General features: G+C 44.7%; 1 pseudogene across 1 annotated transcript; it reads right to left on the minus strand.

The window, feature by feature from the left end:
- Positions 1-58: 58 nt before the first annotated feature.
- On the minus strand, positions 59-15,588 carry LOC306661045 (annotated as a pseudogene). The gene is made up of 6 exons: positions 15,486-15,588; positions 12,176-12,249; positions 11,576-11,629; positions 10,582-10,880; positions 9,837-10,148; positions 59-990 (listed from the first exon to the last, which is right to left on the minus strand). The product of its transcript is annotated as an uncharacterized misc_RNA (transcript).
- Positions 15,589-17,131: the final 1,543 nt, after the last annotated feature.

The following is a 17,131-nucleotide window of genomic DNA, read 5'->3' on the forward strand; positions in this document are numbered from 1 at the left end:
ACCCTTGTAGACCTGCCATAGTGGTCAAAGCCCAGCACAGGCTGTCCTCTCTCCTGAGAAGGTCCTCACCCCACACCTATGGGGCTGTCCTGGCAGGCCAAAGGAAGGAAGTCAGGTTGTCTGGCCCGAAGTTCTCCCTTTTCAGTGGGCCAGACACAAATGCTTAACCCCAACATCTGAGATATTTCCACACCCGCAGCCTGGACAGGGGACCGGAGGGAAGGCTGAATCAGGCTGCACGTAGAGAAGGGCAGAGACCCACCAGGGCCTTCAAGCCCGGGTGATCTTGTTGGGGGCATGAACCCTGTATCCTCAAGTGTCCTGAGTGCTACTCGGCCATCTGGTCGGATCACCAGGGGTGTCATGCTGCTATTGTTGAGGGAGAGACAGAGCCAGCCTTCTGGAGGGAACTGCAGTGCTGTGCAGACAAAATAGTGGATGATGTTGGCGTGGCATATGAAGATTTCATAGCTGTCCTCCTCCTGCTTGGCATCTGCCCTGTGGATGTAGTTTGGGACGGCGGCCTCGATCCCAGCAACATCTTCGTAATACTGCATAGTCTCTGGCTTCCAGTGAGACATGGGAGGTCGGGCTTGATGGGTGCGCCTTCCCGCAGCAGGTCTGTGCTGACTGTGGAGACGTCTGGCAGGTGCTTACTGATGATGTCTGTGGTCTCCACAGCACGGGTCATGGAGGAATGGACAATTTTATTAAACTTCAATCCCAAGCTGGTAAATCGGAGCCCTGTGAGTTCAGCCTGTTCCTGACCTAGTGTGGTCAGAGTGCGGTCCTTTTCCAGGCAGCCGCCCATGTGGGAAGATGTGCCTGGTGGCCTTGGCCTTCTAGTGGTCTAGCCTGGATGCCAGCTCCTCTTCTCCAGATTCCACGTTCCTCTTCCACAGGTTGACCAGAAAGAGTGGCTTTCGCCTGTCCCAGGTGGGGTTCCAGATGCCGAGGCAGGGCCACGCATCCTGTCCCAGGCTTGATGGTCTACTATTACCAATGTAACTATTTACAATTGTTATGGATTCTTGATGTATTGAATTTTTACTGACATATGATATCTTTCTTTGTCTCTTTTTTATTTTCTTCACTTAAAGCCTATTTTTCTACATGGTATTCGTATAGCCATTTCTGCTCCCTTGGTGACTATTTGCATGGAATATCTTTTACTATCACTTATTTTCTGTCCATTTGTGTCTTAGTAGCTTAAGTGAGTTTCTTATAGATAGCATCTAGTTGGTTCATGTTTTTTTTTTTTTAATTCATTCTGCAAATCTCTGTCTTTTGATTTGAGAGCTTAATCCATTTAAATTTAAAGTAATTATTGTTAAGGAGGAGCTTACTTCTGTTATTTGTTTTCTATATGGCATATGGATTTTTATTTTGTCCCTCTTTTCTTGCATAACTGTCTTGTGTTTAGTTCATTTTTTAAAAATAGTAAACATTTAAATTTCTTTTGTGTATATTTTATAGCTATTTTCTTTGCAGATACCATAGAGATTAAATTTAACATTCATACACTCTAATTTGAATTTATAATTTTAATTTCAATAACATACAAAAACCCTTCTCCTCGCACTTCTGTCTCTTCCTCTTACGGTTGATAAAGTAACAAAATGACATCTTCCCCTCTATTATTTCTATTCTTTTCCTTCTTCTTCAGTACTGGGGATTGAACCCAGGACCTCCTGTGGGCTAAGCATGCACTCTCCCACTGAGCTACAGGAGTAGGAGTTCTTTGAAATTAATTTCTTACCTTGTGTGGAGTTATAAACCAAAGTCACAATGATGCTAGCATTTAGAGGCATGTAGAAATTGTACAGAAAGTAAAAAGTGGAGTTTCAAATCACTGGGACAACGATGCTACCTTTTCCCTATATTGAGACCTTTATTATTTCATGCAGCCTTGAGTTACTGTCTAGTGTTCCATTTCACCCTCCCTTGAGCATTTCTTACCCAGCAGGCCTGGTGGGTATGAAGTCCCTCTGTTTTTGTTTATCTGGGAATATTTTAATTTTATCCTCACTTTAGAAGGACAGTTTTGCCAGACATTGAATTCTTGGTTGATTTTTTTTTTTCTTTTAGCATTTCAAACATATCATCCACTTCTTTCTGGGCTCCAAAGTTTCTGATGAGAAATATGCTGTTGATCTGATTGAGAATCCCTTGTATGTGATAGGTTGATCTTTCTCTTTGCTTTTAAGATTCTCTTTTTAGCTTTCAAAAGTTTGATTGTAATGTGTCTCATTGTCGGTCTTTTTGAGTTCATCTTGGACTTTGCTGAAATTCTTGGATGCTTATATTAATGTTTCTGATCAAATTTTGGAATTTTTAAGTTATTGTTCTTTCAAATAGTCTCTTTGCCCCTTTCTTTTTTCTTCTCATTCTTGGACTCCCATAATGTGTATGTTGGTTGGCTTGATGGTGTCCCACAGGTCCCTTTGGCCCTGTTTTCTTCTCACCAATTCTTTTTCTTTCTATTCTTCAGACTCTGTTAATCATTTCCATTGCCCCATGTTCAAGTTCACCTATTTTTCTTTTGCCTATTCAAATCTGCCTTTGAACTCTCTAGTGATTGTATTTATCAGCTACACAATTACTATTTTCTTAGGCGTTTTGTGTATTTACTGAAATTTCTAATTTGCTCATGCATCATTTTCTTAGCTTAACCCACATCTTCCTTTAGTTTTTTAGATCATCAAGAGAATTGTTTATGACTGGGATGTAGCTCAGTAATAGAGTGCTTGCATAACACACGCAAGGCCCGGAGTTTGGTTTGATTGCTAGCACAAAATAATTTAAAAAAGAGTTGTTATAAAGATTTTCTTAAGTAGATCTACCATCAGGCCTTTTTCAGAGACAGTTTCTTCTCCCTCTTCTTTTTGTGTGTGTGTGTGTCGGGGATTGAACCCAAGGGTGTTTAAACACTGAGACACAGCTCTTGCCCTTGGTCTCGCTAAGTTGCTTTGAGTCTTACTAACTTGTTGAACTTGGCTTTGAACATGGTATTTTGCTGTCCTCCTTTCTTTCAAGGATGACACATGGGGAGACAGATTCCTGGTACTGCCTACACTGTCATCTTACCAGAATCCCCTGGAACAGATTATTATCACATAGACAACTATTCTGGAAACTTTGTCTGAGTCAGTTTAAGTTATAAGAACAACAACAAAAAAATGTTGCATTTTGTAACCTTCAAAGCACTTTATTCATTATCTTATCCCCTTCTCCTTTCTTCCCTCTGTATTCCTGGTCTCCTCCTTCTTTCCTTCCTTCATTCAAACCAATTTAGTTTTTCCCCACCCTTCCATTCTATGGATTATCCATTTTATTCCTCCTGGTCTGCCCCTTTTCAGCCTTTGGCCATTCTTTCTGTTAACCCTTTCACTGCAGGGAGGAAGTGGATAGTGAGATTAATTGCTGACAAAAAGTGAGGTGTTCATTGGATGTTGATTTCCTGTGTTTGCTCCAGCCTTCCTTCCCTTTGGAGGATCTGAGACAATTGAGATAGTTGAGAATTAATTTATTTTTGTGAGCTCTAGGAAACAGGAATAAAGAAAGTATACGGGACAGGGAAGGAAACAATTAAACCAAGATAGACATTGTTAAGAAATGTATTTGTAATTCTTTTTTTAAAAAATAACATTCTATAGATAAAAATGCAATCTTATAGGAATATACAATAGCTTCTCACACAGAGATGACCCTGAAGCTCTTCTGGAAAGGTTTCCCCTTCTAGATCCTGGCCTTGTTCAAGGGTGAGAAGGCGTGGCAGGTGGGACCTTTAGCAACAGGATGGTCTCATTACAGACTGTACAGCAATATTTACCCCAGGCAGACTGTGAAGTCCTTGAGAGTGGAGGGGCAGGAGTGGGGGTGTGCAGGTGTGTGTGGGATGGTGACACAGAGGCACTGTCCACCTCTCGGCACCCCTCCCTCTGAGAACAGGTATGATACAGGTTGGGTTGGGGGCATGAAGGTGGTCCGAGCAGGAGGATGTGAGGACAGGATGGACAGGCTTCTTCTGGACCTTCTTACATGGAGGGAAGCTTTACTCAATAGCTCTGGCATATTGGAATAAAACAGCAATGTTACGAAGGTAATAGTCATTTCAGTGCTTCAACCACTGGGATGTGTCACCCCAGATCTTAATGAACTTGTGTGTTTTTTCTCTAGTTGTTCCAGACGATTATAGATATTTCCAAACCTGGTTATTCCTTTGTCACCCCTGGCCTATTTCAGTGCAGAACCTCTGTCCCACTATGGCATGGGAGAACAGCATGTGTTCTGGGAGGGCAGGACTCAGCTACAGAGTGGTGCATAGACCATAGGTAGGGAAGCTGAGGGATGGATTCCGAGCTCGGGTGGTGGGATGCAGCTGACGCAGGGTCGGGATGGTGTGTGGAAGCAGGGAAGTGTCCACAGCATATAGACCTCTGAGATGCCTTCTGAAGGAGCTCTTTTTACAACATTGTTAATTTACTAACCATCTGTCCTTGATTCTCAAGTCTCTGCCCAACTTTGTGTAGATTCTCCATGTTGGGAAGTCTTGGGGGAGCATCTGGTGATGTCACTTTTACGCTCTACAGAAAGGAGACTTCTCTCTTCTCCTCTCAACAATTCAGGAGAGTCTTCTTCAAGGGGGTCTTAAACCTGCACCCTCAGGTTCTGTTGCAAGTGAACCCTGCTTACCTGGTGCCTGCTCACCCTCCTCTTCCTTACCCTCCTGCATGTAATCTTGAGGGCTCTAAGAATACCAGGCAGGAATTCTCCAGGCCCATGGAGTGACCAAGAACTATTCAGTCCATTTCTGCATATCTTCACATAGAAATTACCTCTCTTAAAACCTATGCCCTCTTCTACCAGAGCTTCCACCAGATAATGACCTTGAGGAAGTCCATGAGTGATATTTTAGATGGAAAGTTGATGTAAATGGCATGTTAGCTACTCTGGAAGATTCACACAAGTCAAATTATTTAGATTCTGAAAACTGGGATGCACAGGATGCCCCACACAGGGGGCACACCCCTGAAGGAACCTGATCTGAAGGGAGAGAATTTGAATGTGGTGACATGACATATGAAACTTCTCTCTAATTACTGGACCTTTGTCCTGTGTTCCTTTTTGTTAGCAGAGACTTTAGAGAATTTTTCTGGGAAATCCCAACTGTGACTCCTCTTGAGGTTGCACTGCTTTCTCATGCTGGGCACATCCAGCTGCAATCTCCACTCCTGTTTCAGAGACAGATTAAAAGGTTTTTGTGATATACCAGAGTCCCAGGTCCTTACCAGCTCATGGGCTGTGGGCCAAACTTCTTCAGGTCACTGCAGGACAAAGTGTCGATTCTAAGAGTGGTAGTAATTTCTCAGTGCAGATAAATGGTATTTGTTCCATGATATTAATAGGTTCAGATGGCACCGTTTCCACCCAAGGAAGTTGCTCTAGTTCTCTCTGTGTCCCCTCTGCAAGGTTCTCAGCCTTCTATGGAAAAGTCACTGATAAGGAACTCAACGTCATGCTGGTGCCTTATGGTGTGTGTGTGTGTGTGTGTGTGTGTGTGTGTGTGTGTGTGTGTGTGCATGAGAGAGAGAAAGAGATTGAGAAAGTGAGATTCAAGTGTCTCCACAACACTGAGAATCTGGTAGAAACGTTTGCCTGGTGTGTTGCTATCTGTTGCCACAAAACAATGTTTTCTTACTTTGAAAAAAAAAATATATATAAAGGTAAAACCAGAAATGGTATAAAAATCTGCACAGGGACTCCTTTCAACTCTGTCCCTCTCACTAAGCTGAGGGGAGGAGGATAGTGGGGAGTTGGGGAAGAGGAGAGGACAGAGGACTTCCTAGGAAGGGGCAAAGGTGCACCATCCCTCATCCCTGAAATCCTAGGTTACTTTCCACTTCACAGCCTTCCCTTATATCACCCCAAGAAGCAGCTCCTTGAGAGCCTGGCCATTATGGGTGGCTGAACTCAGCACTTCTTTCCATCAAATGGGAACAGACACCCAGGGAGTCAACACCTGCCCTTCTCTTGCCTCAACTTCCCCTCTGGTTTTTTGTGGTGACATTTCTCTCAGAGGCAGGTCTTTAAAAGGCAGAATTTGCCTGGACTCTAAGAGCAAGTTTTTGACTCCCTGGGTTTTGAGCAGCTCTTCTGGAAGTCAGATGACCTTTTTTTAGCCTCTTTGCTAAAGGGTTTCTAACTCCTAGACCATGAAATTTCAATTATATGTCCCTACGGACAGGGTGCCATTGTCCTCCTTAGCAACATTTTCAATATGGGTTCATGAGGCTATCTCCCTGACCATGAGAGTTCCACTCACACCTAGCCTAAATCCTCTATTTCTCTGCCTGTGGGCTCTGTGGGGTGGATCAACTGTCCCCTGTAGAGCAGCCACCATCCTCTGCTGATTCCAATCCCCTCCTTCTCAGGGTGTTCTAATCCTCACAAGGACTTTGCCATAGGAAGGCACACTCCAGCAGGTGCCCTCCTGTCTTCAACTGGTCAGTCCTGGATGGAGAAGGGCTATGAGAAAGTGACAGGCACCTGGAATTTAGAACCAGGGAAACAGGAGGGAGAATGACACAGTCTTGCACCTGACCTTGATTATTCTAGTCAAAGAGAAGGGAGCTATGCCTAATAGCTGCTGAACCAAAGCAGGGGAAAGTTCACGAATCAAGCAGAAACCCAGGAAAAATTCTCTCTCTTCTACAGAAACTGTCTAGAATCAGGCAGCAAGGAGACAGCTGGCATTCTTTCTGCTCAAGGTGCCCAAGGCAAAACTTGTGGAAATAGAGGACACAGGGTTAATCAGAAGAAAAATGAAGTTTGCCAAACTGCAGAATGTAACTGCACTCCTTCAAGTCCCTTTGGTCCTCAGTCACTGGATGCTTTTCTCCTGGCATTCAGGGGCTGTCAGAAGGGCTGCAGAAGACTTGACATGGTCATGGTGGAGAGTAGACATACTTAGTCCAATGTGGATATGGGTCGCTGGTTTCACTACTTGTTTCACCCATCCATCATGGTGACAAGCACCACATGCCAATCTTACACTAAGTCAAGCTAAGAAAGGCCCACTGTCCTGGAGAGGGAGTGCTCATTTGCATCCCTTTCCTTCCTGGTACCAAATGGCAGGGGGCACCATGTCCCTGATGATGCCACTTTCTTTTTGTTTTTTGGTAGTACAGGGGATTGAACCCAGGGATGCTCTATCACTGAGCTACAACCCCCAGTCCCAGCCATTTAAATTTTTTATTTTGAGACCAGTCTTTATAAGTTATAGAGGCTGGTCTTGAACCTGTGATCTTCCTGCCTCAGCCTCCCAAGTTGCTGGGATTATAGACCTGTGCCACTATGCCTAGCTCTGCTGATGCTATTCTTATTGGGTGCAGCGGGAAGACCATTCTGGTCTTCTTCCCTGTGTTGGCTATGGAGAAGGCAGTCCATGGAGGTGAGGGTGAGGCTGCGGAACCATATTGGCAGGACACCAAGGAGCTGTCAGGAGCCCAGCCTGCAGCCCATGCCATTGCACAATGGCACTTGGTGAAGCAGACTGGAAGTTCAAAAGGAAAAGAGAAGCAGAATGAAAAGGTTGAGTGTGCATGTGTGTGTGTGCGCGCGCAAGCGCATGCTTGTGTAGGATCAATCAAAACTCCAAATTTCTATCTAGGGGCCAAATATAAGCAAGAACCAGATATCAATTCAAAAGGGCTCCCCTCCCCATCATAACCAAAATCTCAGCAGTACTGTGGTAGAAATTTTGGGAAACAGGATAAAGAATGAGACTTAATCTTAATTTCCAGAAGACTTTGTCAATACTGAAAGGAACCATGAGTGTCTTGGTGGGTTGAGCATGGAAAACCATGAAAAACACTGTTTCTAGACTCTGGTTAACTTGGGAGTATCAGGTACATTTTTCCATGTTTCCATGAATCAGTTAATAAAAGTGCAACTCATCTTCACCAAGGAATGGACTGTCCCCTACTGCAATTTCTAACCAGCTGGTACTGGAAGAGATCCAGTGGGTAAATTCTGGGTGAACTGTTGGGTCCTAATTTCTCCCAAACAGTTCTTTTTCAAATGTCATTGGTGTAATTGAAGGACACAGCACTAACAAGGTGATGGTCCATGTAGGTGCCAATGAGCATAAGAGATGTCCCCACAAAATCTTTTTCCTCCTCCAATGTGAATTCCTGATACTCTCTCTCTTGTTGGGGTCCCACTTCACTGCCACATACATTAGTGTGGGTCTGGAAGGAATCCTGCTGTAGCATGAGGAAAGGATGACATGAGTCTGACAGGGAGTGCCTTCTGTAAGGTTCAAGGATTCACCCAGTTTCCTCACTCTAGCAGGGCTAGCTGCATTTGGGTAGACCAGGTGTCTGAAGGAATGCTACCCCACCCCTCCTACCAGCTGGACCTTAATTTCATCCTCTGTCAATGTGGGAGTTACTGAGGAACCCAAACCTTTGTGCTTTGGGGGTGAGCAGAAAAGCCAGCCACCATTTCCTAGGGGGATGTTCATGCCTCACTGCACCTCATGGAGAGGCTGCTCTTGGACAAGAACTGAGTCAGAGAACCACAGCAGAGAGGAGAGAGTGAAGACCTGAATGAAACATGTCCTGGTCTCTCAAAGCAAGACGTGGTACACATATACCCTATCACAGGGGTTTGGAAGAATTGAGGGAAAAGGAAGTGAACACAAGATATGCAAAACAGTCATGTCTGAACCTGTTTGTGGATAGAAGAGTAATGACTGTCCCTGGGGATAACTTGGTGCATGGCACAACTGAAAAGAAAAACACTTCCCTTTCCTCCAACCACATATAGAAAAGCACTTGAGTTCAAAGGTAAAGCTTGTCATACTACAAATACAAAATGGTTTACTTTATATGCAGCAAAATATACAAGAAGTGAACTCAGAAATAAACTTAATTCATTACATTCGCTTGGCACAATTGCAATTCAGTTTTTAAAAAATACTTGAAAATACTGAAACTGAATTCAATACTGAATTCAAGTACAACGGTTTCAACAGAAACATCATCAACGCAATAAAACAATGCACGAATATATCGAAGAAAAATGCCTTCTTGATTTTTTCCCTTAAATTTCTGTGTGTTAACACACAGTTCTAAAGCCAACACGACTCACAATCGTATTTTTAAAATGAATATTATTGCACTGTTTTTGCATATCTTGAGGAAGAGAAAATGGAAGTTCCTGATTTCAGAAGCAGGGACAGAGGTTTATTTTTATTTTCAAATACAAAATGATCTCCCCTTAGTTAAGCCAGAAAGGGGAAACTCTGCACTCATCTGTGTGCATGGGCACACTGCATGGGTGCATATACACACGCACAACATAGACATGCACACAGACAATCCACTACACACCCACCCACACACCCAGCGTAAAAAAGAAACCAATCCAATCCCCCTCATGTGCAAGACCTATCAAGTGCATGTTCAATTACCTTTAAATTATAACAAATTATAGGGCATACACGATGGCTGGTAAAACTCCTACAGCAGCTACTGAACCTCCTTGGAAAAAGGAAGCCGCAACTGTCTAAATAATACGGTAAAATTAAACGTGGTTTATATACGCAAAAGCAAAAGTGAAAACAGTAAGGTGGGTGGCTACAAAATTTGTAAATGCTCTTCTTCCTTTCCTTTCCCGGGAAAACAAAAATAAAAAACCCCGGCCTCCAAAAAAAAAAAAAAAAAAAAAAAAAAAAAAAAGAAAAAGAAAAAAGAAAACCCTGCAACATGCTGCCAAGAAAAATGTCAAACCATAAAACAAAAGAGCGCTCAAGGGAAGCTCAGTACCACCTCGTTCGGTGAGAGTTGGTGGCCCCTTCCTCCGGCAGCGCCAGCTTGGTCCTGTCCTGGTTCGCGCTGACGCTGGTCGGGCTCTGCAACTCGGGTCTGCAGCTCGCGTGGCTTGCGCAGGCAAAAGGATCCTGTTGTGGCGAGCGGAGGTGGCCGGGGCTGCAGCCGCTGGACTCGGGGTGAAGCCGCCACTCTGCCCTGCCGGGATCCCCGCGCGCCTGCCCCCAGCGCTGCTTCCTCCACCGCCGTCGTTCCTCGTCCTTCTCCGGTGGGCTGGCCCCTCTTCCTTCTCCAAATGCACGGGACCTGGCTCTATGGGGACAGTGAGGCTCATTCAGAATGTGTGCAAATGATTTTTCACAAGCGAAGTTGAAAGACACCCGTTTGCTCTAGGGTCCTTTCTGAGCGAGCTGCCACAGGGACCCTAGGTCCTCTCGGGTCGGAGGCGACGCCGACCCGGCGCAGGGCTGACAGCGCAGGGCGTGCATCCGGGCCCCGCTCTTCGCTGAGATCTTCCGCCCGCTTCTCGCCAGTCGCTCGGTGGACACACTGCCTCGCAGCTTCTCTTGCCCCTGAAAAGCGGCCTCTCACACCACCCAACTCTGCGTCTTGTCCCGACAGAAATGAATGAAGACGCTGTTCCGGTTAACCCCAGGTCACGAGAACAGTGAGGCACTTCTGAAAGGAACCCATTAGGAACACAAACAAATTTTAAAAACCCGGCGTCTCCCAGCCCTGCGACTACAGGCTGCTGACGTAGACCCTGCTGTCCTGGAGCTCCTCCTTGCTCCGGCCTCGCCCCAGGGCGCGCGCACAGCTCTCGTCCTCCTTGGCGCCCGCCCGGTCCTGCCCCGGGTCCCTGCAGTTCACAAAAGGTAGTAGGGTGCCATTGGGGCTCTGCTGGGCGCCCCCACTGAGGATGCTGTCCGCCGCGTTCTCCATCTCCTCTATTGTCAAGTCGCAGGCGTCCGCCAGCTCTTGGGTCGTGACCTCGATGAACTTGGGATCTTGAGCAGACTGCCCCAGTCCTTCGGAAATCAAGACCTGCAGGGGAGGGGATGGAGAGAAGCAGAGCTGCCATTAGAGGGTGGAGACAGTGTCTCAGCCTCTTGCTCTACTTCCCCGGGACTTCTCTAATTCCCTCCAGCACTTTTCCTTTGAAAAGGTTTCTAGGAAGCTTATCATTCTGGTCACTCTCCTTTGATTTTGTTCCAGTATGTTAAAGGTCCCCTAAGATGTGGTGCCAGACAGAGGAGAGTGGAATTGAGATTCTGGTTCTAAACCAGAATCCTGGTTGTACATTGGAATCATTTAAGAGCTTTGGAAAAATCTGTTTAATTTGTCATGGGTTTCCAGAGCTCTGCCAGTCATCCTGAGCAGTCAGGTCTGAGAACCTTGACTCTTGACCTTCCTTGCACAAAAGCAGCGGGAGCTCATGTGTATGTTGTGAGTAGTCACAGCATGCTGCTGGTTTTCACAGGATTCACTGCCTGTGGTTTCTTTCTCCCTCTGCATCACCCAGCCTCAGCGAAACCAGCAGCATCTTGTGGGCTCATAATGTTCTGCACTCTGGACCCTTTTACAACCCCTGACCATGAAGGTCTTTCTACTCAGAAACTTGACATCCAACTAATCTGGAAAAGAACCAGGTGTTTTCTTCTCAATTCTCCATGCCAAGACCCTTTGCTGTCCTTGGCCTCTCCCTCCCCTGTTGGCGGTGCCTCTTGGAGTCACCTTACCACTTCTACCAGGCTGCTGTCACTGCCATAGAACTGCCTCCCAGGGGCCCCAGTCTGAGTGGGCACATGAAGGAGACCAGCCAGGCTCTCCTGATGGTGTTGCTGCCCCGGCCCCATGAGGTGGTCTCCTCAGACCAGGACCTACAGTGGATGGACAGGAAGCAGCTGTTGTGTTTCTTGCTGGACTCAGCCCCTTCCAGCTGTGTGTGGGGGGGGATGGGCTGTGGGGGCCAGGTTCAGCTACCAGGTGTGGCAAGAGGGGTGGCACATGGCCTGGGGAGTGGTAGGGGAATGGTTTCTCTGGAGGAGGGGGCTCAGGCCCACCACTGCCATTGCCTGAGCAAGGCAGGCCTCTGCCTTCTAAGCAGCTTTGTGACAATTGTTTTCCAGTGAGTTCCATCTGCTTGGAAATCACCCTACCTCCATCTTTACCCATTTGAATTCTCTCTCTCTAAGATCCTGCACAAGTTTCAAGATATGTTTTAAGAGCACCTCAGTTTGAACTGATGGCTTGTTCTTCTAACTTTGGAAAGCTGCAATTGTGTTGAATCAAGATCATCTAGTCTGTCCCTGTCACCTCTTAGCTTTGAATTCTCTTACTCTTGGTTTTTTCTTCAGTAGAATATAGAGAATAATGATGATTGTATCATCTTGTATCATCTCTATCCATCTACCTGTGGAATCAGTGTGAAGGTCAAGTGCATTAAGGGCTGAGAAGTACAATGTCCATCTTAAAAAGCTGGATAAAACCAGTAGTTGCTTTATTAATTTTTATCATGACTTAGGTCATTAACAATGCCCTGCCACTGTCTAGCTCAGGCTGTCTTTGAATTATTGTTTAAATCTTATACTGTATTATAACTAAATGCTTGCATCCTCTCACAAGCATCCAGAGGGCAGGGACCACGGCCTGCATTGTTATTGCCACTGTGACTTGCTCAGCAGTGTCAGCTGCTTGGATGTGAAGTATTCATGGGAGAGCATGACACTGTGGTGGGAAAGCCCACCTCTGAGAGGCAGAGAAGACAAGAATATCACCACATAGGGTGGAGGTAGCAGAAAGGCACAAAGAGGAGTCTACAAATAAAGAAGAGCTTCTCACCTACTAGCATGATAACAGATGAGTGAAACCAACTTCTAGAAATCATTTAAAATAGCACTCATGGGGTCCCCACATCCTGCCATCCTCCCCTACCCAGCTCACATGGTCCCCAATCTGGGGTTTCTGGGTCACTGCAGAACTGAGGGAAGTATAAGGCTATGCTCGATATTGCAGAAAGCCCAGAGGAAATGATCTTTTTAAGGCAATGCCACAGGCTAAGCAAAACTATTGCTTTGAGTTAAAGTAATAACTTAGCCACACTGGTCATCTGATGCTGATTTATAAGCTCTGATTGGTAATTAGATGCCTTTAGGTACAAAAAAAACATAGGTTCCAAGTAAGGGAGTCTAGAATTAAAACGATAAAGAGGTTGGGGTAACTCTGGTTTAGATTCCACTTTGCCTGGCGATGATGGACTGGCCTTGATAACTCTTTGAAGCTTCCATTTGTTCTAAGATACTGGGACTATTCTTGATATTGGCACCTTGGATTTTGCCATCTTAGTTGGAGCCAGTCACACCAAAATTTATTTTATCTAGTGAATCTCCCTGGTCTTATTCTCCTTGAATACCATTCCTACTTTGTTGTTGTTATGGGGATTTTAACCCAGGGGTGCTTACCACTGAACTATGTCCCCATTTCCTTGTTTTATTTTATTTTATTGATTTGCTTAGGGCTTTATTAAGTTGCTGAGGCTGGCCTTAAACTTGTGATCCTCCTATATCAGCCACTGTGTCCAGCTCTATTCCTACTTTTGACCATACTGCTGGAAGGTGATTTGGTCATGTTTATACTTCAGTGGATGGATTTTTGGGCAGTCCACCTTGCAGGTGAATTCAAACTGTAGGTATGATAACATCTGCCTGAGTGCATGTAGCATAAGCCAGTGTCAGAGGGTGGGAACATTGGTGGCACCTTAAGGAAAAAGCTCAGGAGGGATCTTGCAGCTCCTTGGCTCTCAGATCATATAAAGAGTTCCTTACTACCGCAGTTTCCTAGGTCTCTTAGCTGAAACACTGAAGATCTTACTGAGACTTCCTTGTTGCCCTACCTGGAGGCTGTTGGGGCCAGGGTAGGATGTACCATGGTCCGAGGCAGGGAAGACTGACGTGTATTTTGAGGATTTGCCCATCCTTCTGGGGACTATCTATCCTGAAAAGTGGTGGCCAGTGACCTGTCCAAAAATGTGGGTCTTTACTGCTAATTCTACGTTTTCTTCACTCCTTTGATCTTTCTATCAACCAGGGAGAAAGGAGAGACCTCTGCTGCTATTTAACGCAGTTCCCTGGGCAGAAACTTCTGGAGCTCAGGAAGCTGCATGGAGAACTGGCTTATGGCTGTGCTACTCCTAGTGCTCCCCATGGGCTGTGTCCCCCTCTGCCACTGGCCTCCCTAGCCACACCTTGCTTTTCTTCAAAAACCTATGAGGCTGGTTCTTCACAGTAAAGTGCTTTCAAAAGCTTCTAAGACAAGGGATCTGAAACTGTTCTGAATCCAAACTACAGTCCCCAAAACACTTTACAAGGAGACTTGGTGGATGCACACATATCTAGTTAAGGATATGTTTTATAAAATTATACTTACCCTTGTGACATGATATATGTATTTTCTATTATCCTATGCTAGGATATTCTTTTATTTATGTCAATTATTATTATTATAATTGCACATATTTATGGGGCAAATATTTATGTGATAATTTGACACATGTATAAAATGTGTAATGAACAAATCAGGTTGTTAACACTTCAATTTCCTTAAACATTTAAACTTTTTTCTTAATTGACATGTAATAATCATACATATTTGTGGGGCCCAGTGTTATATTTCAGTACATGTGTACAGATGTACTGATCAAATCAGGATCATTAACTTTTCCATCTCCTTAGCATTACTCTAGAAACTTCAAGTTCCTCTCTTCTAGTTATTCATAAGTGTATAATTAGGCTATTCTTCTAAAAGAGACGGACATTACAACCTTTTAAGTCTATATTTTTAAAAAATTTAGTATTACAGTTTTATTTATAAAGCAAAAAGTAATCTGAACAAAATTTGGAAACAGTGTGTGACTCTTCAAATTAAATAACATATAGAATCAACAAATAACACTTATTGTTTCTATTCATCACAAAACTAATTATTTATGATTAAAGTTCCAATGTTATAATTAACTTTCATTTCAAACAAATTAATTTGCATATAAAAGTAATTATAATATTTTTTTTACTTGCCTTGCATGCACAAGGCTCTGGGTTCAATCTCAGCACCACAAAACAAAACAAAACAAAGCAACAACAACAAAAATACCCAAAAGTAATTATAATATTTTTAAAAACTTGCTTCAAACATCCCAGCAGAGGCAAATCCAGCCCCCTTAGACTTGTCAAAAGTGCCCTCTTCTGGGCAGCTTTATCATAAGTAGTTTTGTGAAAAATTGTTTTAAGTTTTAGTTTATGATGTGTGTATTGAGTCTCACTAGAAAATACATTTATGACTGTTATTTGAAACAAAAAGTTTTAAGTAACAGTATTTTTAGAGTTCTCTTGGGACTATTTTATGGTGAGGAAATGCCAAGCTAAAAGGGATTGTGTGTGTGGGAGATGTGGGGCTTTCTGTCCCTGCTGAGATGATAGATGCTGTGCAGATGTTTTACTGCTGTGCAATCTCATGCTGTGCAGATGTTTTACTGATGTGCAATCTCCTCCCCTCCTCCAATAATGCCCAGACGAGAGATTTTTGGCGATTTGCCCTGTATTCCCAGATCTTTCCCTCCACCCAGGGTGGCTGGGCAGGAGATGCAGGGCTCACATCCACAGATGGAGAAGAGGCTGGGCTCACTGCAGTACTTGGTGTCTTTGCTCATCTTCACGTTGTAGGTCTTGTCCTGGGACACCTCCTCCTGACACACCATAGCTATCTGGCTCTCCAGGGAGGGGCATCTAAGTGTCAGGATGGAGAAAAATATAAGGAACTGCCATTCTCCTTCTCTGCCCTCAACAAGCAAGGGGTCACCCATGCATGTGCATATACGCAGACACAACTGCTGATGAAGGCTTTTAAAGAAGGCCCTGTGCTGTACTATACAGGGCAGGGAGGGCCAAGTGTAGATGGCATGTCTCTGATTCTGACACTGGCTCCCTGGAGTAAAGATACAGAGAAGAAAACTCACATAGAAAGTTTCGTTTTCCTGAGCAGACAGAAATAAGTCTGAGTCTGACTCCTGCTGAGTCTCAGTCCCTGCTGAGCCTGGGTTCATCACCCAGGGGTGCTCCACACTCTCTCACACTTGGATGTGCCTTGGACTAAAATGCTTCCCCCTTCTGGAACAAGGTTTTCTGCTCTTTGGTCACACTGTCTTTAGCTAAGTGCTCTTTCTCTCCTGTCTATGTATAGCTTAGTACTTCCTGCCAGTTCTCTTCCTATGGATGCTTCTCTGTCCTCAGACCAGCTTTATCCTCAGACCCATCAGGTCACATGAAAAGCATCCCACTTATATGGTTAAAACTAGGAGTCCCTTACTTTGACCCTGGGCCTGTGAGCAAATCAGGCAGGATTGGGGCAGATTTGTCTGGGGAATAGCTACAAATTGCCACCAATGCCCCAGTTAGAGAGAATGATGATGCTGGAAGATTTCCATAGTGTAGGGAAAGAGGGATATGGAGTGTGCTTTGGAACTCAGTGGAATGGACTGGGGAGGAGATTGGTGGCAGGCAGGGAACACCACTCCTTGGGGACCTTGTGTGCCACACATGGGGGCCTACTCTTAGCAAAACAATGCCAGACTGTAGCTACTCTTAGCCTTCAGCAGAGACCTAAAGGACAAGGCCCAGAACTGGAATTCTGACTGTGTTTACCTCTTCTTCTGGTTAAGGCTTAGCACATGCAGTTTTTAGCAACTATGATGGGAAGAGAGGCATGAGCACTTACTATGTGCTAGGCACTGTGTGTGTGTTATACTTCATTAATATCAGAGGTTTCTGCTAATCTCTGGAAGAATTTAACTGAAAGGAGGCACCTATCTTGGTTATTCACTGAACTAAATTCCCAGATGTCATTACTTTTATTTTACAAATGAAGATACTCAAGTGAGACAGAATAAAGACTTACACGCATGCTGGTGAGAAAGCTGGAACAGACATGAACCTCCCATCTCCCTCTCTAGGGCTTCTTCTGTGGCACCAAAGGAAAAAACACTGGCTGGAAACCTGGGCTCCAGGGTGAGATGTAACAAGGGGACAAAGACACACTGCTCATCTCGTGTGTATTTTCCCCTATTACTGTACCAGTGGGTGTCTGTTTTTGTCAGCTTTTTTGCTGCTATGACCAAAAGACCTGACAAGAACAATTTTAGAGGAGAAAGAGTTCATTTTGGGGCTCATAGTTTCAGAGGTCTCAGTTCATAGATAGCCAGCTCCATTTCTTGGGGCTCAAGGTGAGGCAGGACACATGGTAGA

Source organism: Sciurus vulgaris (assembly GCF_902686455.1).
Source record: "Sciurus vulgaris genome assembly, chromosome: 5".
Classification (NCBI taxonomy): Eukaryota; Metazoa; Chordata; class Mammalia; order Rodentia; family Sciuridae; genus Sciurus; species Sciurus vulgaris.